The following is a 22,706-nucleotide window of genomic DNA, read 5'->3' on the forward strand; positions in this document are numbered from 1 at the left end:
TTGTAAGAATTAAATAAAGGTATGGGGAGTTCATTAGTAAAATGTTAGACAGCTGAGAGATAATATTGCTGTTATGTATGGAAGTGAGATGAAACTGCAAGAGGTCATGAAATATCCAATCTAGCCAATCCTTCAAAAATCTGGTGTGAATTTCTGAGGGATTTTATTTGGCATAGATTTGCAATATCTGTGGGAGTGTTGTGCTATTACTCTACTTCGTATTTCTTGGTAAGTCAATAGAACACTAACAAAATTGTATACTTGGCTCTACAAGAAACACCTGCCTGGGAAGGAATACAGTAGGGCAGATGGTACTCTTCTGAGTATTTTATGGTCAAGACCACTATGCCTGGTATTGTCAAAGTCCATCAATAACTAAAATGGCTTTAAGAGGATTTTTTTTTTTCAGATGTCTGTTCTTGTCCTTGGGAGTTTTAAAGCTCTCAGATTTTTGTGACCAACCCGTTGACCTTCCCAGTGATTAGAAAATTACAGTATGGGGACCTAGTGGTAACTGAGCAGACAGCCATGAAAGTTTTGCTTACTTTTTTGTACCTTTAAATGATATAACAGCCAAAGCGTTTTGTATGTTGGTTTGGAGCCAGTTGCTGTAAGGGACTCATACAGCTGAATCTGACAGTGAGAGGCTCCTATGGTAAGCTCATATGCTTTCTGACCTGATTCAACACCCACTCTCCTGGGTACCCGGAGGGGCCAGACTTTAATCAGGGAGGGAAAGTAACGAAGGTACAGTGTGCCTGTACCAGCTACTCTGATTTTAGCATTAAATTCTTACTCCTCCTTCCTTCCCGCTTTACCCCATTCTGCAAAGAATCTCCTCTTTGGTATGCCAAACCATTTCCCCTGCTACAGAGAGAAAGAAAGAGAATTCGTTTTGCTAGCTTAGAAGCCTGGGGCTAAGGAGGAGGGGAACACTTTGCCTGGGGGCCCATTTTTACTTGCACGATTACTGCCAACTTTCACTTCCTTGGTATGTGTTTGCTTGTTGTCTGTGATCATCCAGGAAGTGCTTTTCTCTCTTTGGCAGGGGCTGGTCTGGGAAAAGCAAGTTAATTGTGCCTACTCCAATATAAAATATGTATAATTTTTAATGACGCAGATGGTAGGGTAGAAAGCTTGGGACAGAGACGGACTAACGGGAGCTGGGTCTCCCATTTGGCAGGTCAGAGTTCAGTGTCTGTGCCTGGAAATGCTAAAGCAGAGCAGAGAGACAAGGAGAAAACATGTAAAATGCTGGAAAAGAAAGAACCTACGTGTCCTTTCAAGGTTATAATTTGCTTCTCCTGCCTCTGTTCCCACCCCAGCCTCCCACAAGCCCAAGATAATGTCTCAAAGTCCAGATGAACATTGATAAGATATGAAGACAGCTACATACACATTCTGTTTGTTTGCTGTCTATAAAAATGCAAGTTTCTTTGTTTTGTTTTTTTTTTAAGAAAGAAAGAAAAGCATAGAAAAGTAGTAAATGCCAGTCTCTTGAGACAACTACCAAGACCTTGTCAAATGCTACCACCCTTCCTCAGTCTTCACCATCCCTCTGCCATTTCAGCAATGTGGCCTCTTGGATGGAGTGGAGGCAGGGTTGCTGAATTGCAGGACTGAGCGCTCTTGCCTGGGAAGCCTAAGTCAGGCCAGGCAAAGCTCTCCTGGTTAGGAGCCCCAGCCAATGAGTCTTCTTGTGAAGGAAGTTACACGGGCAAGTCCTGCAGATCATAGTTGATGGTCATTTCTGTAGCTATTAAATAACCAATGACCTCTAGAGAGATTAGACTCTGTTTAGGGCTCAAAATGTGATTTTTCTTCATCTTGGTTGAACGAAGTTTTTACTTTATTTTTTTTTTTTAATTATTTATTTATTTATTTTTGGCTGTGTTGGGTCTTCGTTTCCGTGCGAGGGCTTTTTCTAGTTGCGGCAAGCGGGGGCCACTCTTCATCGCGGTGCGCAGGCCTCTCACTGTCGTGGCCTCTTGTTGCGGAGCACAGGCTCCAGGTGCGCAGGCTCAGCAATTGTGGCTCATGGGCCTAGTCGCTCCACGGCATGTGGGATCTTCCCAGACCAGGGCTCGAACCCGTGTCCCCTGCATTGGCAGGCAGATTTTCAACCACTGCGCCACCAGGGAAGCCCCCTACTTTTTTTTTCCTTGAAGAACACAGATGAAACATACTGGGTTCATGATGTGAACACCTGCAGTAGTAACTTTCTCGTCTGAAGAGGTACCCATGGCTGTGAGGTTTAGGCATTACTTTTTCCACTGCCTCATTCTAGGCCTCTCTTGTGAGGATGGATGGCTATTAATGTGTAAGACATTTTGTGATGTGAGTCTTAAGCCTTCTCTTTAAAATCTTTGATTTCTGAGGCTTTTACCATATAGTTGGGTATTATTATCATCATCATTATTATTATTTACTTTATTATATTAAATTAATAAAATAAATAATAAACTAAAATTTTATTTAGAAGGATACCCTTCAAACTAACATTTAAAAGCACAATTTGAGGGGCCTCCCTGGTGGCGCAGTGGTTGAGAATCTGCCTGCCAATGCAGGGGACACGGGTTCGAGCCCTGGTCTGGGAGGATCCCACATGCTGCGGAGCAACTAGAGCCGTGAGCCACAACTACTGAGCCTGCACGTCTGGAGCCTGTGCTCTGCAACAAGAGAGGCCGCGACAGTGAGAGGCCCGCGCACCGCGATGAAGAGTGGCCCCCGCTTGCCGCAACTAGAGAAAGACCTCGCACAGAAACAAAAACCCAACACAGCCAAAAATAATAAATAAATAAATAAATAAAAATTTAAAAAAAAAAGAGTGTTCAGCAATACACATTTCTATAAAAAAAAAAAAAAGCGCACAATTTGAGCATAACACCAGTTGAAACCCAATGCTCCTCCCCTTCTAACATTGCTTACAGCCTAAATGGTTCCAAGTCCACATCTCCACTCCTTGCTCTTTATCCTCAGTATGAAAACTATCCTCTCTCTGCTCCTCTTCCCACTGTTCAGCAAACCTGTATCCTTCCATGGTGATCCCAGATTGCCCACTAAGCACAGCTTCCTGGTTGGCTGGATGGAGCTGTGGGCTGGACATAGGGCTGGCTGGCAGCATTACCACTATGGACAGCAGGGATAGTTTTGTCATTGTGCCTCAAGGTCCAGCATGTAAATGTGAATGAATCATGCTGACCTCAATTCCAAGGGCACCCACAAAAATGCTTCTTGTGTGATGTTTTCAATACTGCCTGTTGATTCACATGCACAAAAGAACTGAACAGTTTAGACTTCAGATACAGTGCAGTTGAAAATGCGTCTGACATCAAGACACGTCTTACGTGACTAAAAGATATCTTAGTGTTCCTGTTGAAACAAGGATAATAATTATAGATAAGCCTCTTATTTATTTCATAAATCTGTGTATGCACAAGACTTTGTATTCATTGAGACAACCTTGAAATCTGTTAAGAGTATCAGTGGCTCCTTTTTATTCTTTTAAATATTCACCCCAACCATCATCAATGAGACGTGGCTCTAGTGGGGTGAGTTTCCAGTGCGTTGAGCAATGCCTGAGACTGTTGAGCCCTAAAAGATGTTTTCTCCTTTCAGAGGAGAGCTGTGTGTTCACAAAATCATTAATGAATCCAGAAGAGCCAAGAGTAATGCCCTCACTGAAAACAACTGGCAGAAGAGCCAGTGTCTACTCTATGAAACTATATAGGTTTGATTCTTACATCCTCTATTTTTATAACATAGAGGTAAGAAGAGAAAGGGGAATTCCCTGGCAGTCCAGTGGTTAGGACTCCGTGCTTCCACTGCAGGGGGGCATGAGTTTAATACCTGGTTGGGAGCCGTGTAGCACGGCCAAAAAAAAAAAAAAAAAAAAAGAGAGAGAGGGTAGGGACATATTTTCCTGAATAAATATGGCTTATAAATATAGATCAATAGAAACTAATAAAGAGCAATTTATGTTTAGGGTGGTGAATTTTGGAAGGGGGGAAGAATCTTTTCTTATTAAAAGCTGACAGTTTTCTGATTCATTCTCTCATTCCCCCTCTTTTTATACACACACACACACAAACATATACATATACACACATATATATGTAATGTACATGTATACATATATTTGTACATACACATATGTGCAAATATGTGTATACATCCACACACAGAATTAGTAAGTAATCAGCCAAAAAAAAAGAATAAAAGAGGCCAAGTGACTTGGCTTTGTCCAAGAGGAAACATAATAGGCAAATGTGCTGAAGAGATCATGTGACCACACTTGAGATGAAAAAGCAGCTCTAAAACTAACCACTCCAAATTATGAGTTGGTCTGTGCATCCCTTGTGAGAACTACTGTGTTTTCCAAATTAAAACAGTTCAGCTTAGGAAAACTAAAAATCTGAATGATCAGATGTAAAATCTCACCATTTTGCTTTGGTGAGAAGTGTGAATTTTTAAGATGTGAAAAATTATTTTTAAAACCATGAAATAAACTAGGCCATCAGTGATTTGTCAAAAACTTAATGAGCTATTTTTAAAGAGTGGGTAAAATGATTAATTTATTACTTGTGAATGGATCCTTCCAATGTTTGTAGGGTACTCAAAAAATTTCATTCATTCCACAAAAATTTTCTGAGTCTTTGTACCAGACAGTGGGCTAAGTGCTGAGATATAGTGACAAAGCACTATTTATAAGCTATAAACAAACTCTAATCTAAAATTATCAATTGTGATAAATGCTGTCTGTTCTTTAGTATTTTAGATATTATCACTTCCATCTTAAATATACTCTTAATTTCTTTTGCTAAGCTCTTTTCAAGGACAGTGCAAATATAAGTTTGAGTCAGGCCCTTGAGTTATTTACATTGCTGGACTACTAATAAAAGGTAGTACATTTCTTGATTTTTAGACATATGTCCAAGTATCTTACCATTGTAAAGTGTGCCTTCTAAACAACAGCTTGTCATACAGAATAACAGCAATAAAAGCAAAATGGAGACTTCAGTGGCTTTTTATTAACCAGTCAGTTTCTCCAGCTAAAATGATGATTTTTGCCTCATGATACCAGGGTTTAGATTTTAACAGAAATGGACCCATTGTATAGATATTTGTGTGATTACTGAATTTAATGAATCTTTTGCTTAATTTTGCCAGAATTTTTTTCTGTCAAACACTGCAATTCAATATTTCATGGATTACACATTCTGGGACTCAGTTTTAGTTGAGATTAATGATTAATTAGAAAAAGAACTCACTGAAGTTTTGGAGCATGGGAGAGCCTGATTTACAGAGATAGAGGTACACCTTCACAACCTTGGAATCCATGGATAACTCTTAGTCTCTCTCCAAAGCATAATGGAATAAGTATAAAATATGGCTTAGATGTCAAAATTAATTCAGTTATAAGATGTGGAAAAGATTAAGAGACAGAAATCATTGGTACTATGATAGTCACATTCTGTCCAGAGCTCCCTTATGCTTTTGAAAATGTAAACTATGAGATGGGCATTCAGTAATTACATCAAAATTCTGAACGTTAAGATTTTTAGCAAGGACATAAGTTATTATCATCTCAATAAATTCCAACATTGCCAAAATGTCACCTAAAATCATAAATGATGGTGTGGGGGTGGCAGACTAAATGTGAGATAGCCCAGTATGAAACAATGACAACCATCTAGGTTTGCTAGGATGAGGCCTCAGTTAAGATACTGCATTGTTAAGGGAACGGGAGAAATGTGCGGTAATCTTGGGCAGAGTAATTAGGTTTGGGGGCTGAAAGAGAAGAGGAGAAACAAGATAACTCTGTTGTTTCAAGTCTGGTAATGAATATTGAAAGGACTGACAAAAATAAGAAAGTTTGGAGGAAGCAGTTTGAGAATAGGGGTTTAATCCTGGTGAAATGCGTGTGTTCTGGATCGCCCAGATTGACATGCCCCACAGGCTGATGGTAACAAGGCACTGAAGCCGAAGGAGAACGGTTTTGGCTCTAAAGGTAAACTATCTGAATCAAAGCAGATAGTTTTTCTTTTTCTGTCTTCTGTCCCTCTGTCTCTTCTTGCTACATGCCATCCTGATAATTTTCTGCTGTTTTTCTTATTTTGACTGCCTCCATGAGCAAGTGATATAGAAATATAGTGATGTAGAAATACAACAACCTCAGTCTTCAGAAAGATTAACTAAAGGCAGGTGACAGACTTTTGGACTGAAGCTAATTCATGAGTCAAATCTCTGTTTGATCCAACTTTGTATCCTACACAGCACATAAATAGCGTCTGGCATATAGAATTCATTCTACAAATGGATAGTGTGTGGTCCCACATGGTGTAACTCCCTCTGAATCATATGTGAGGGCCCATTGACTAACCCGGAATCAATCCAAGGGCAAGACCTAGCACGCAAGAGGAGTATGTGTGTTTATATCAGTGTGTTCTTTGTAAGAAATATGCCAGATGGGAAGAAAAAGGAGCCTTCCTTTGACCTTTAAGAGGGACTAAACACAGCTGGTCATCAGAAACAACACACACACCCAGATACACACATAGACTACAGTTCTTCGACAGCTTTATCTTGATTCCAAAGAAAGATAATAAATGTTAAAAATAAACCACTGGCTTGCAAGTTAGTGGAGAATGGCCAGATTTTAAACTTAACTATTTTGGAAACACCATGTTCAAGTTTCAGTCCCTTTTTATACTTTGCCTTATTCTTCGCAGATTTTGTGGTTAGCTGTAGGTGGTGAGGAAGCGGGGCTTCTTAGAAGGTTATACTTGAAAAGACTGTTTTCCTGAATGAGGAAGAAGATATTCTAAACAGCAGCCTGAAATTTCTGTGAGGTTCCTACAGTAGAGGCAGCCTGGTTTATAAAACAATCAGTTCCTGCCTTTGATTCCATAACCCTTCAAACCATTAGTAACATAGATTTTCTCCCTCTACTCTGTCTCCATCTTTCATGATAAAATTTGGCTGTATGGTAGAAGCTCTGTTTTCCACACGTACCTTGTGTCCTGTAATATACACACTCAAAGGCCCTGATGAGAAACAATGAACTGCAAATGGCAAGTATGAAGATGCGTGGCTCCCTCTTCAGTTGGGCCAGATTCATTCCTTCTGAGCACTTTAGCTAAGGAAGGTGCTGAGGCTGGTGTCTGCTGGACCCTCAGAATGCTCTGGCTCAGTTTGCCTTGTTCTGATCTGGCTCTTGAGAGAGGCAAGATTCATACTGAGCTCTTTCTGGGTAGAAGCACTACTGACTGGAATAAATTGATCCTTTCATCTGATTTTTGTTAAGAAGTTTGAAAGGTTTTTAAAAATAGTTTTCAACCAACTTCTGTGTACATCTTAGAGAAGAATCATGCTCTGGGTTTTTCAAATAAACAGAAAGATGGCATGGGGGGAATTCCCTAGTGGTCTACTGGTTATGACTCTGCACTCTCACTGCCGAGGGCCCGTGTTCAATCCGTGGTCGGGAAACTAAGATCCCACAAGCCGTGTGGCATGGCCAATAATAATAATAATAATAATAAAAACAACTTAAAAAAAAAGGAGGGATGGAAAAAAAAAGGAACTCACCAAATATTCTTTATATTTCCCAGTACTATCCTTGCAATTTAGTAGGAATGATATGATTAGCTTTGGCCTAAGGGCTGTGAAGGGAACGGCATGAGTCATTGAGAAACCCATGCTCAGTTAACCAGTCTTTCATCCCCTGAGGGCCTAGGCTGAGTATTCCAGCACTTTGGTCTCTGATTAACTCTAGAGAGGAGAGCCTCCACCATATTAGATAGTGGTGCAAATAAAAACTTCATTTCCTATGTTAAGGCGCTGAGTTTGGGGGCTGTTTGTTACCATATCATTGTTAGCCTGACCTGACTAATACAGATAATAACCATTTGTGATGCTTTAATAGACTCTAAATGATTAATATATATTTTAAATATGTATCTAAAGTGGAAATATAATCTTTTCAAGCCTATGATGTAGAAAAATGCTGTGGAAAGATGATTGCTTGGAACCAGCATTAAAAATGGTTGGTTTGGTTGTCTGTCCCTCACTAACACTTAAAAGAGTATTCCTTTCCTCACCCTAAAAGAGGAATTTTCAGTGGTTCCTTTAGTCAAACACCTAGTTAGCCAACTGCTGCCTCGTGGCCATTCCAAATTCAGATTATTGTAAGGAACATCTAGCCTTGTTATAGGCTTGGAAGGCCTACAGTGATCTTGAGGGCAAGATCATGCCTTGCTATGTTTTTACCCGCACCACTAATACAATCCATGATCCTAGGGAGCAATATTAAATGTTTACTGTTGAATGAATCAACGTGTCAAAATTATTAGTTATCTACAAGCATTTCAGAAGAGTTGTTGAATAATCAGTTTCAGCCTAACTGAAAATAAATTGTACAAGCTTCCCTTTGCACATTTGCCTACATAATACTAATTCTATTCCTTCATTCTAAATTATTCCCCACCCACACAGTCTGAAATTAACAAAGGAACTAAGCCGTGTCTAGTAGTTTAAGTGGAAAAAGAAGTGATCTCCCACGTTGGATACCAACCTCGCTGACAGGCTGGCTCTTAATCACTTTCATTCCCTCTGACTAAAGGAGGACTATCTTCAAGAGGCCTGTACAGCACTGATTTGTCTGAGTCAGAGTCCAATGCAAATGATCCCGCCACTTTGCTATAATTATAGATTTTATTTTTCTTAGAGGTGAGACAAAATAAAAACCTTGGGCCTGTTTGTTTTTTTTTTTTTTTTCAACATTTCCACCTTTCTACTGTTTGCCTTGAAGGCACCAAAACTAACACCCTAAAAATCTCTTTGGCTCATGAGCCTATGTAGTTCTCTTTCTCTCTCCGTGCCCTTGTTGTGACTTAAGCTTCTACCAAAATCTGGGATGAGTTAGGGGGTGGCTTGTAAAAGCTGTCTCATTCTTGGGACTTTTAATGTATGACTGCTACCAAATTTGGATAGTGTGAAGGAATTGTCTGACATCACATATCCTAAAGTGAATTTCCAATCTTTCCGCCCAAATTCATTCAACTTGCAGTCTTCCCCATGTCAGTTGCTCAGACCAAAGCATCTTGGGGTTATCCTGTGCTTCTCTCTTCTACATATAATCTTTCAGAAAATCCTGTTGACTCTATATTCAGAATATATCCTTAATCCTACCCTTCTCACTACCTTCATTGCTACCACTGTGGTACAAGCTTCCATCATCTCTTGACGGCAGTAGCCTCCTGACTGGTCTCTCTGCTTCCTCTCTTGATTTCTTAGATCCTTTCTCAACACAGCAGCGAGAGTGATCTTTTAAAATGTAGTTAAGACCCTGTCACTCCTCTGCTCAAAATGCCATAATAGATTTTCATCTCACACACAGTCAAAGCCAAAATCCTTATAACAGCCTGTGAGTTCCTATGGGATTTGACTCTTTCTTACGTCTCTCCTCTCCTCTCATAAAATCTCCTCTGTCCTTGCTCATGGTGCTCCAGCCACACTGGTCTCCTTCCTGTTCCTGAAACCCTCTTTACATGCTCTTGCCCCCAGTCCTTTGTACTTGCTGTTCTTCTACCAGGTATGTTCTTTTTACAGAGGGGTAAGTCCCTCACCTTCTTCAAGTCTGCGCAAATATCACCTTCATGAGGCCTACCGTGATCCTTTGCCATTGTCCTCACCCTGAGAGTCCCTAATTCTGCTTATCCACTTAATTTTCTCCTTCTTTTCATTTGTTGTTAGCTTTCCTCCTCTAGAGTGTAAACTCCACGTGGGAGAGGATTTTTGTTGATTTGTCTCACTGTTGTATCTCAAATGCCTAGTTACACAGTAGATGTGCAGTAATATTTAGTGAATGCATTTGATATGGGACTGTTGCCCAGCAGTACCTTGCAGTGGGTAAGCAGTTAGAGCAGTAGGGTGACATTTTAGGGAAGAGTGAAAGGGGAAAGAATAAAAACATTTGAGTCTACCAATTTAAAGAGAGAAGCTGAAAAGTCACCTGAAAACTAGAACTTTTGCAAATTTTTAATTTCTGATTTTTTTGCAATGAAAGAGGGGAATCACCTTGTATTCTTTGCATGTTATAGTTAGAGCACTGTGCCAATTAATTTGAGCATATACTCTGGAAAGTATTGCATTAGCAGTGTTTTATTTTTGTAATCAAATAATAGCTACGTATCAAGAAGTGAGTAGTTTGTGTACACGTTTAATGGTGTTTGTGAGTCAGCTCACTTCTATTTTAAAAATCTATATAAACTGAACACTTACAGTCTCTGTATTTATACAGATCAGTTCTTTAGAAGTCTTTAATTATAAGCTGCTCAAGATTCTGTGCTTCTGTTTATATAGTTACTAGAAACAACCGATAGAATTGGGCCTGAGCTGTGCCAACACTACAGTTTTGGCCGTACTTTCTTCTCTGAATGTGTGAACTCTCCTTTGCAGAGAGAATTTATCATGTGACCTAAGTGATGATACAATCTGCACAATATCCTCTTGGCCATGGTGTATCTTTTCATTACAGGCTTTTCAGTGCAGGATTTCTCATTCACTTTGCAAAGGCAGAGCTAAAAGTAGACAGTGCATTATTGACTAAGCGCCAGTGCTGTTCACACAACTGAACACTTTATACCTAATTTCTGCCCTGTGGGTTTAGAGGCCAAGTTAAACAGACAATAAAAATCAAAAAAGAAAGTAACTGTGAGGTCTCAAAAAAACCAGACTCACTTAAATCTCTAAAATTTCTTTACCAAGATACTACTAAAATTTTTTTTTTCCAAAAGATCACAGTTGCCAAGAGGAATTTCAATACAAAGAGGATGGTAGTTTCATTTGAAAAAAGCATTCCAGGCACTAACGAAAAAGAGGGAAAAAATACAGTGCATCCAAGATGTAGTCTCAAGTGACAGGAAATGTCAGCCTCCAACATTTATTGAGCGCACACTTTATGACCAGTCTGGAGAGTTACATAAAAGCAAGTTGCTGAGATGTGAGTGAGTTGAAATTGGGAGAACGAAAGGAGGGGTGGAAACCAGGGCAGTGGTCAATATGGTAGAATAGTTGTGAGTTTGTTAGAGATTGGATGAAGACAATGGTTTCAGAAATAGAGAAAGGAACATGTCTAAGACCTAAGAGGGAGATAAAAATATAGACTTGGCAGAATGGAGAAATGAAAATGAGAACTTAAAGATGGCCTCCCATGAGTAAAGACACAGAGAGGCAAGAGATTATCCTCATCATCAATAAAGCCAAAGACATGAAAGTGGGTGTTTGCTGTAGGGAATAGGGATTTTATAACGAACTTGGCTGTGGTTACATCTCACTTGTTATTGGCAAGAAATCTGTGTGACGACAAACTATAGCCAATAAGAAATACTGGGCTGAGGATTTCATTGGGAGAGTCAGATGCAAACATGTATTGGGTGGGATTGTGGGAATTGTTGGCTGGAAAGGAACAGAACACTGAGGAAAAAGTACAAGACCGAAACTAAACTTCAGAAGAGAACAGCCATTCGTGCATGAGGGAGATGGAAGGACCACTCTGTAAGAATGACTTTGGCAGGCATCAAATTGGAAAGGAAAGCAATTGTACAATGTTTCTGAAGATAAAGTCAAGGAGATGGTGTTGAATGATGTCTAAGATAAGAGGGACTGAGCTCAAAAACAGAATAGGCAAATAGGTCAGGTCATCGGGGACCTCTGTGAACTTTTTGTTAATCAAACTGAAATGCAGCCAGATTGTCTGGGATGAAAGACATTAGTGGTGAGGACATGAAGGCAATTTAGAGTATATGCATTCGGATAGCTCAACATATAAAAAGAAAAAAGAAAAAGTGAGAATTGTGACAAATTTTTATGGAAACTTCAGGAGAACCTGTTGCTGGCACTCCCATTTATAATTCTTTTGTTGACCTTTAGGAGACCAAACATGACAACCAGGCTATCTATTTGTCATCATCTTGTATGTTACTTGCTCCTTCTTCCTTTTGCCTTTGAAATGCCACCATCCTCTGACACTCTGCTTGACACTTACCTTTTCATGACAGCCTTGTGAGGTTAATCATAAATAATCTCCTGTTAGCTTTTAGACATTCACTTTACATAACACTATTTTGTATCTCTTTACAAGTCTCTTTTGGTCTTTCTTATGTATAAATGAGTGATGTCATCTAAGTAGATCACATGCTCTTCAAGACAAATGTCTCTATTTTCTGGGCAATCATTCCTAATCCCCAAAATACGTTTTTTACCTTGTAATTAACATATAATGAAAAAATAATAATCTGGGAAGTGAAAGACAAGTTAAATAGAGAAGGGAAATACCGAGCAAATAATGCTGGAAATAAACTAGAGTGGACAAAGGTCAGAAGTAAAAAAAAAAAAAAAAATTGTAATATGCAGATGGGGAGGATGGGAACAAGGTATAGTGAGAAATGACCAATGCAAAGACAAAATGGAATGTTCTTGTTGCAACAAACAAGATAAATGATATGTTTATTACTGTAAAAGAATGTAGACACAATGTCATTTATATAATAGCTTGATATACCATTTGTCTTTTAAATGTTTATGGGCAGGAGTTTCAAAATACATAGCTGCCTTTTCAACCTTAGATGTTGCATGGTTTTTGGCAATAGCAGATCCCAGTTGACTGAACAAAACTGGCCTTAGAAGAGTACATATGCTGAAATGTTTTATGGAAGCACAGCCAGTACACGTTATTTTTTAATAAATTGACTTGAATATATTCCAAACCATGATATATTATGAATATCTGTTAATACAAAACTTTTCAATTCAAAGAATGAAGCAGAGAAAGCATTTGCAGCCTGTCTAAGGCTGATTTCTGTATGGTTCTTTTGGTTGGGAGGGATGGAATACAGGAGTGGGACTGCTACATCTCTACACTGAGAGATCACTTACGACCACAAATTCCTTAGTTTATTATTGATGTTAGTATAACTAAATAAGATAACTAACCAAGCTTTTAACTCATAAATTATGAGCACTTTCTAGCAAGTTTACACACCTCTCTCATGTACAATTTCTAGCATTATGAAAGCAACTAAAATTCCTCCTAATTTCATACAGTATATTATAATTAGAGTAAATAGCTTGGAAAGAGATCCTGAATGATTAGCAAACCTTGTATTCACAATACATTGACAATATTTCCACTGAAGTTTGGTTACAACCAATTAATAGCATTTTGTATATAGTACACATCAAATTCTGAGAATCAACAATGTTTCCAAGGTTTGTGACCTTCCTGACATTCTTTGAAACACTTAGAGCCCCAAGATTTCCCCTTCCCTTCCTCTTCCTATCAGAGGAGTGGGCTATAGCCACACTTTCAAAGGATACCCTTTATGATGTACAGAAAAGGGAGACTCGGTGACTTCCTCTATGTCTCTTTAGCCACAGAAAATTTTATACCTGTCCTACCCCACAACCCTGAGCAGGAAGAAACCCTAACCTGCATTTGGTGGTCCTGAATTCATATTTCTGCGTCTGCCACCAGTTAGCCATATGACCTATGCCGCTTGATATCCGTGTGCCTCTCTGTTTTCTCATCATTCAAATGAGAGTAAATCTGCCCACAGATTATAAAAAAATCTGTGAAAGTGCTATGAAAAGGTTAAAGTTTTAAATGTTAACAAGTTGACATTGTTTTAGCCACCTTCCAGGGAGGAAAGTGCTATATAAGTCTACATTACTGTTATCAGCTAGATCAGAAATGCCAGGACTAGCAGTGCATTTGCCTTGGTCCTCTGCTGCAGCGTGACAGAGCCATGTTTTCTGGATATTGATTCTTTGTATAGAAAAAGCTTTGCTATGAAATAGGGAAAACCCTGCTTTTATACAGCAGAACCCTAAAACCTATAAATCTCTAAGAATTCCAAATGGACTAGAGTTATTATTTATCGTCCCTTTCCTCTAAGCCTATTGTGAGTGTACCAGATAGAATAGCATTCTCCAAAACTGAAACAGGTAGGCTAATCCTACTCTAACTAAGTGTAGTTTCTGATTTTTACAAGAGTTCAATGACTAGAAAATTAGCTTTATTCTGCCAGTGATGGTAGAAAACTGCATTCCAATTCAGCAAATTAAAGTGATTGCTAATTGCATGGAATGCAATGACAGATATGTCACCTTGTGGCAGATGGCATTTCCAGAGATGGTCACAACCATATCTCCCATCCCAACCGTCCTCTCGTTGAGAGGTGGGGTCTATGTTGTGCCCCCTCCCCTTGAAACTTGGCAAACTGTCATGACTGTTGGCCAAGAGAGAACAGTTAAAATGACCTTTGAAGCCAAGTCGTAAAAGGCAATGTAGCTTCCACTTAGTTCAGTGGAAGTAATTCTTTTAGAGCCTTTGGCTACCATTCAAACAGTCTGGCTCTAAAGCTGCCATGCTGTGAGGAAGCCCAAACTAGCCCACGTGGAGTGACCACATGGAGAGGTCCTGAGATTCGATGAACAGAAAGATGCCCCACCAGCTCCTAGCTGCTCTAGCACCTGCTGTCCCAGCTCCAGTCACCATCTGGCTGCAACCTCACAAGAGACCCAGCCAAACCAACCGGCTGAGCCCTTTCCAAATCCATGGGAGATAATAAAATTGTTATTGTTAAACCTCTAAATTTTGGGATGATTTTTTTGCAGTAATAAATAACTAGAAGACACTGGGAAAATATTAACATTTATGCTAATTTTTTGGTTAAAACCTTAAAGGAAACTTCGTTAGCAACTTTGGAAGTCCTGCAGTTCTTTTAAGGTAAAGGGGTACATTCACACATCTGGTGGTTTTAGAAAATTAATTAGTTATGGCTACCTACCATGGAAATTTGTCTTCTCAGGATATCTAAGAACGTTATCTTTATTAATAGCCCACTGTTTCTAGACCAAAGTTAGTGCAAACAGAGTAAATAAGGATGACAAACAAAAGGATGATCTAGAAAATCACAGTGTCTTTGGGATGTGGCAGAATCCCAGTTTTGAAGGCTCACTTACCTTTATTTTAATTTATTTTTTTATTGAGGTGGCATTGGTTTATAAAGTATATAGGTTTTATGTATACAATATTATATTTCTACTTCTGTATACCCTACAGTGTGCTCACCACCAAAAATTTTGTTTCCATCTGCCATCATACCTTTGATCCCCTTTACCCATTACACCCACCCCACTGCCCCAAACCAAACCAAATGCAAACAAACACATAGATACAGAGAAGAGAGTAGAGGCTCACTTACCTTTTAGAGTCATCTACAGCCCCCATTCTGGATGTGACCTGCACCTGGCTGAGATGTGACTGAGTATGCTGTTGTCTTGCTCACCAGTGACTGTATCTTGGAACTTTCCCCCATGCCTATTTACTACGTGCAGGAGAATAACAAACTCTCATGGAATTTATAATCAACACACACACAGACACACGCATGTAAAACAGAGTTACGAGCAATACAAATTATGACCCCCAAATAAGTAGTATTGATAGTTAGGCTATGGATGTTCAAAAAGGAGAAGGTTCGTGTTAGCTAGAATGATAAAGGATGGCTTGTCAGTGGAGGTGGAATATATAAGCCTTCAATAAAGTGCTGGCAAGTGAAGAACAGCTGAGAGTGTAGGGTTAGCTTATTTCCTTTAACTAAACTAAGATAACTCCCATGACTCCAGGATAAGCTGTCAAGGTTGGAAGGCTGCTTCTCCAATCTCTGTCCTTTAAGTGTCAGAAGTACATGTCATCACAGAGACAATGGGGTAGATGCTCAGTTGCCTCCAGAATGAGCTGGACTAGTTTATTTGTTGGGAGAAGTACAAAATTACCAGAGTCAGACAAAATTCTTATTTGTATCTCAGGTTTTTAAAATATTTAAATTTTTATGTTGTGCTATGGTCATATTATCACTATGTTTCAATACTGTCATCAAAGAAAACTTGTGGAAAATACGAAAAAGAGAAAGTAAGTAAAACTCACTCATCTTCCACCACAGTTATACGTCAACTCTTTCATGTCCCTCTCTGCTCAGGGCATACCCATTCTTGGCTCTGTTTTACATGTTGGTAATTATGGTATATACCCGTTTGTCTTCCATACTCGTTAATTTAGCATAGTACTTAGTCTCTTATTACTAATTTCTTTAGTACTAATTTAGTAGCTGCATAATATTCCTTCTTTCTATGTGTTACCTATTATTGAGCCATTTCTCTTTTGTAGGATGTTTACATTGTTTCCAGTTTAGTCAGAGGGTTATTTTTTTCACTTTTTAATTTTTACTATTCTGATTCAAATTTACAACTTAAAAAAAAAAAGATGGCATTTCAGAAGTCAAGGAATGTCCTCCTCCCCTTTGGCATAGGTTCATGTCCCCCATTCAAGCTCCATATACTTGACAAACATCAGTTTCAAAAGGTTATGTTCAAAGGGTGAGACGGCTCACCTCTGACACAAGTTACATCAAGAATATCTGGCAGGGCTTCCCTGGTGGCGCAGTGGTTGAGAGTCTGCCTGCCAATGCAGGGGACACGGGTTCAAGCCCTGGTCTGGGAAGATACCACATGCCGCGGAGCAACTAGGCCCGTGAGCCACAATTACTGAGCCTGCACGTCTGGAGCCTGTGCTCCGCAACAAGAGAGGCCGCGATAGTGAGAGGCCCGCGCACCGCGATGAAGAGTGGCCCCCGCTTGCCGCAACTAGAGAAAGCCCTCGCACAGAAACGAAGACCCAACGCAGCCAAAAATAAATAAATAAATAAATAAATAAATAAATAAATAAATAAATAAAAATTAAAAAAAAAAATATCTGGCAACACGATACAGACTTGGGAGATGAGCGTTAAGCATAAAAATAGTTAGGACTCACAAAGAATGCACAGTGATCACCTCCCTCTTCCCTCCCTCTAAAGGAAAATAGGTAACCCTTGTGCAAGAGAAAATAAATATCTGTGCACAAGTGTTTTCTTTCCTACATGAAAATTTTCTCCATTCCTCACCCATCCTCTGCTCCTCATACTCTCCACGTGCCCCTGGGTGATCAGCCTTAATGGTCTCCTTCTCCCTGACAGCCTGTCCTCCCTAATCCCTGCTAAGTGGAACAGGGAGGCACTGATAATTTCCCGGAGAGGAAGGACTCCTCCTTGGCCCCTGTGAGGGTGATCTGAGAGAAAGAGCTTACTGGCCTCAGGGGATGCCAGCCTGCACCACTGGGGGTGTCCATGGGATGATTTGTTTTTTGTGGGTCCCAGGGATGAACATGCGTGTATTTGTGTTAGTGTACATATTCTTATGGTCTGTAATTGCATTGCTAAGTTGTATGTATACACTATATAGATAAATTATGCATACACTTCAATTCTTCAATTAACAAAATGGGTGTTTAGGATTTATTAAGATAGGAATTACTAATGCAAATATCTGTTTAAAACAGTGGTGGTCACTCATTGTCATAACTCACTGACAAGCCCCAATCTGTTGTAGAACAGGTGTTTAGTTACTTATAAGTAATTTAGTAATGAACTTCACACACGGTTCATTTTTCTTTTCAATATTATCTTTATAAATAAATCCACTCTCCTTTGCTTGAAATCCAACAAGCTTCCTCCTGAAAGAGGGAGAAAGCAATGGAGTTGCAGCCGGTGTGCCGAATTAAACATAACATTCCTACCTTACTTATAACAATGTTCCATGGAAGCATGCTGCAAGTGGGAATATCATATGTCATGTGTGTTGTAGAGATTTTGAGAACTCCTGTTTTGAAATACTAAGCAAAGTGATAAGGAGTTCAACAGGCCTAGTCCATTCTAAAATACGTTTCACTTCTTAAAAACTTTCAGAAATTTCCACTTGCATACAGGATAAAGCCCAGAAATCTCAGCATGACGCACAAGGCCTTCCATGGTCTTTTCCTTGCCTACATGCCCGACCTCTTTCTCCAGCTGTATCCCCACAGACACCCCTTGCTACAACCGTACTGAACAGCACCCAGGTCTCCATTTCTGCCATGAGATTTGACATGTTATTTCCTCTACTGGAGTATCTCACCTCCTTTCATGTGCTGGCACTGCCGTTCATCCTTCAAGGCCCTCTCAGCTCTGTCAGCATTTCCTTTTTGAAGTCTTCTCATCCAGCAGAATTGACCCCTTTTTCACATGTACCTCTACTGAACATGGCATACATCTGCTTTTGCACTTCTCTATTACTATGAATTTAAACTTCTATCACCCTTCAATTACTGCAAACTTCTTGTAGGCAGAACCTGTACCTTATTTGCTGCAGGCCTCTGGTGCTGTTCTTGGTTCATAGAATGCCCTGATGAATGTTTGATGAATGAAAGCCAATGGCCACTTAGGTAGAATGACCCCTACACCCTCCCTTTCCAAGCTACATGGAACACTTCCTTCTCCAAAAGAATGTGACCAATGTCCTCTCGAGGTGGGGGTAAAACTATAAGACACTTTCAGAGAAACCAAGAAATCAACCCAACTACACTGTGCTTTTGAGGGACACAGAAGCTACCCTTGTTGTAGAGGTATTAACATTAGCTTCATGAAGCCCGCCTAGCTGATATTGTCTTGCTGTGCTGCTCTGCACGCACCTGCCCCCTCCTATGACTCTGCACTCCTTTCTACATATCCTCAACCCAGGAAGAAATCCCAGGGTATCATGACCCTTGGGCCAGGATCTTTGTTCATGTCTGTGTGACAACTGAATGGAGAAGAGCTGGCTATTTTCCAGGAAAATAACCTGAGTATGATCTGGACTCAGCTGATGGACCAGGCTGTGGATGGAGGCTGTGCTGGGAGGCCTCAGTGGTCTGTGGCATGGCCTTGGCAGTGCTTGGAGGTCTGGTTACTGGCACCTGAACCATTAGCAGTAGGGCACACTCTTTAAGCAGATAGCCCTCCAAGGAGTAATGCCTGGTCAATCACTTGTTTCTCAACCTGGCACATTGATGGAGCTCAATAACATTTGCCACATGAAAGGATGGATGAATCTATTTATCACTGTATTTTCCTGGTAGCAGGGCCTCACTGGAGAAAGAGGGCCACGGGGACTTAATGTGGTGAACAGAGAGGGGAAGAGAAAGGAGCAAATAGGGCTGAAGGAAGAGCCCTGCTTTAGCGTTTTGTTCTGTTCACAAGAGGCTGCTTGCAGTAAAAGGACCTGTTCTGCCTGCAGAAGCAATTGAGGTTGACACCTTCCTCCAATGAAAGGACTGGAGTCTTCACCTTTGTTCTGGGACAACCCCTGCCAGTGACTCAAGCAGGGAGGGTGTGACAAATCCTCTTCATCCTTCCACTCTGTCCAAATCTTTCTGGGGGTCGTGGTGCTTTGTCCATCCAGAATCTCATTCTAGCAAACAAACAGATGAAAACTCACCCTCTGCCCCATTCATACCTTCACTTGTAGTCAAAGACAATTGCTGCTGTGTGCTGCTATGGCTACAGGCTTTGACTCCCTTCTGTGCATGTTTTGAAGAGACTGTTGTGAAGCAAGAAAGGTCCTAGACAGGACGTAGTGAGTGAGCGTGCTTCCCAATCTGGGCTGGCTTCTCCAAAACCAGGAACCTGGTGATTTATTGAAGTGTGGGGAAAAATATTAACCCGTACAATCACGTTTTACTTAAAAATAAAACATAAATTAAGCTTTACTTATATTCAAGATATATAGTTTATGAGTTGATGAATATACATACACTGGAGTAAAATACAAAAATATTTTATTAATGGAGCGTATGATCAAAAACAGAACAAAAATGTCCATTGTTCTAGACAATAGTGAGGTGTATGTGTGCGGAGCCAAAAGGATCTGACTGGGGAAGGGGCTGCAGGATCTTATGTAGGAATTTGGTGCATTCATCCGTCTACATCTAAAAGCAGGTTCCATCTCCCACTTAGAATTGTGGGAAGCCTTTCTCTCACAAATTGCCTTGAACCTGGATGACCCAGTTCATGTAGATTGTGTTTGCCCATTTATGGGCTGACATGTGAGCAAGTGTATTGCATTATTTATTGGAAAAAACAAAGTATCCTGAGCTCCTCACCACATACCTTGTCTTTATGAAGAATGAGGCTTCTCATCATATGTGGAATTTGAGATTCTCCATGCCTCACTGACAGTGTCTCATTACCATTTCTTATCAGACATCCTGGTCTATCAGGAAAATATCATGAATTTTTTAAGAGACTGAACACATATAATGCAATTGAGCACAATCCTTCCAAAGGAGTTATTATAAAGCTCTTTATTCCTTGTAAGAAAATCCCTAAATACATATTTATAATATGTATTAGGAGTCTCTAAATGCATATTTAGATGACAAGTTCTAAGTTTAGCTGTCCCAGAGTACTTATTTTAAAATGTTACAAAGAATTAGGGAAACTCCCAGAGACGTATCACAGGCTGCACAACTATGAAGCCAGAGAAAGCTGTTTTGAGAATGGCTGACCTCTTGTGCATAAGGGATTCTTTGGCACCATTTTAATTGTCTTTTAAAAAATAGGATTAGAAATGAAGCAAATAAAACAAATGTGGTGCCCATTGCACAGGATAAGAACCTCCCAAGGCAAGCTTACCTTAAAAACACATTTAATAAATCAGATTAATCCCAGTTAAAATGAACCAAAATATCTAACTCATTCACTCCCTGTTCTGCCTTCTGTTCCCAGTTTATGTAACAGAATTTCCCTCTTCATGTATTCATTCAAGCCATGTTTATTTCCTGATTCCCTAGGATGTGCTAGATGATATTGGGTATGATGCTCTTCAGCATAGGTCCCACCACCCACCTCAGTACGATGGTCATGGACGTCACTGTGCTTGTGAATGTCACCTTGTTAGTGTGTTTACAGTGTAAAGCAGAGCACTGCTTTTCTGTGAGCCCCTGAGGAAGGGGTCATCTGTGAGGGAATGACTTAAATGTAGTGGATTCTCTTCTCAGAAATTGGGTCCTCCTAGCCATTCCAGATAACTTCTCAGTTTTATGGGCTTTTCAAATGTCTGGATGTTTTGCGTGTGTATGCTGGATATCTTATATGGTGACCTCAGTGTCCAGCATATTTTAATTTCAATTATAAAAGGGAAAGGGTAGTTTGACTTCAGGGAAGAAGGTATGGGATATGAAATCCTAGAGCTTAAAGCACTATCCAATCCAGTCCCTTCTCATTTGAAAGATGGGCATATTGGGACTACCCAGAGAGGTTTGTGACTTTCTCAACATTATACCCATAGCTACTGGGGCAAAAACAGGACTAAGGGGAACCCTAGAATGTCTTGTGTTCTCTCCACCCTTTGCTGCATTGCTTCTCGACAGACCACACATCACTCCCTTCCCCAAGTGTCTTTCTTCTGAACCTTATTTCCTTGTGTAACGTGGTGGAAAATCTCCAAGTCCAGCACAAGGAACCATAAGGTATTACAAAAGTTCCTAAAATGCTTTGCAGAGAAAGTGCTAATGTAGGACTTAAAATTGGTGATACAGAGGCTTTCCTGGTTCCTTTTGCACAGTGTGAGATATTTCTCCCTGGTATGCCCAGTGCAGGAAAATGCAGAAAAACGCAAGATAATGGGAAACTTTTACCCTGAACACCAAGGACACTGTTTGGATACCAGGGATGGATTCTGGGGGCCCTGTGGACCACCTGAAATTGAATGCAAAATTGTTTGTTGAGGTGCATGTTATTGAGGAGAGGATCAAAACCTTCTTCAAAGAGATCTGTGATCCCCCAGAAGTTTAAGAACTACTTGAGTAGACTCTTGGTTAGGATTCGTGGGCATTTGGGATGGTGATTGGAGTTTGCAGCTTCCCAATACAGCAGGGTTCTGCAGGTGTCATTTTCATCCTATAAATATAAGCAATGGATGAGCCTGGGGTTGGTGATGGGACAAGAAGTGAGAAACCAGGAAATGACTGTTGGAAAGGAGGAAGGTTACATGGGAGAGCAGGTGGCTGTCCCTCCCTGACAAACCTGACTCATTTTTCTTTCCTTGCCTGGAAATTTTACTTAGACGTATAACCTGGAATTCTAACAATTGGGAAATTTCATCTGATTTCAGTCTTCCCTTTATCCTTACTGTTTCCCTTACTTTCTTCTCTTTCCAAATTTTAAAAAACTTACTAGATCGGTGGTTGTATGAGGCCAAGGGTGGAGGAGGGATTGCAGAAAGGCTGGAGGGAACTTTAAGGATGATTAAAATGTTCTTGGACTTGATTGTGGTGTTCACTGAACAGCACACTGAAAATGGATACATTTTATTATATGCAAATTATACCTCAATGTAGTTGACTAGGACAAAAACCCAAAATTGAATTGTTTCTTGTTCACCTCAGTCCCCCGCTGATCACTTCTTTTTGTGAAGGCCACTGGTGCTTAGAATTGGTACTTTGTCTTGTTCACACATAGATCTTCTGTCACTACTTCCTTTCCTGGCTTGCTCCGCTATGAGCCTCTCAGTTCCTTAGGGCCCGGCCTACAGCTTGCCCTTCTCACTCTTTCTTCTCTGGGTTCTCCATAGCTGTAAGCACTACACTAAAGAAATACCCATATCTGATAATAATGATGAGGCAAATGAAAGACGGAAGTCCTTCAGTGTCACTAAATCACATAGAAAACTGTCTTCATTGTTTTTGCAGAAATTAAAGAAGGGTGTGTTTCTTGATTAACCAAAAAGTGGATTCAAAGGCAAATGACTTG

The sequence above is a fragment of the Eschrichtius robustus genome, chromosome 1, assembly GCF_028021215.1.
Source record: "Eschrichtius robustus isolate mEscRob2 chromosome 1, mEscRob2.pri, whole genome shotgun sequence".
Classification (NCBI taxonomy): domain Eukaryota; kingdom Metazoa; phylum Chordata; class Mammalia; order Artiodactyla; family Eschrichtiidae; genus Eschrichtius; species Eschrichtius robustus.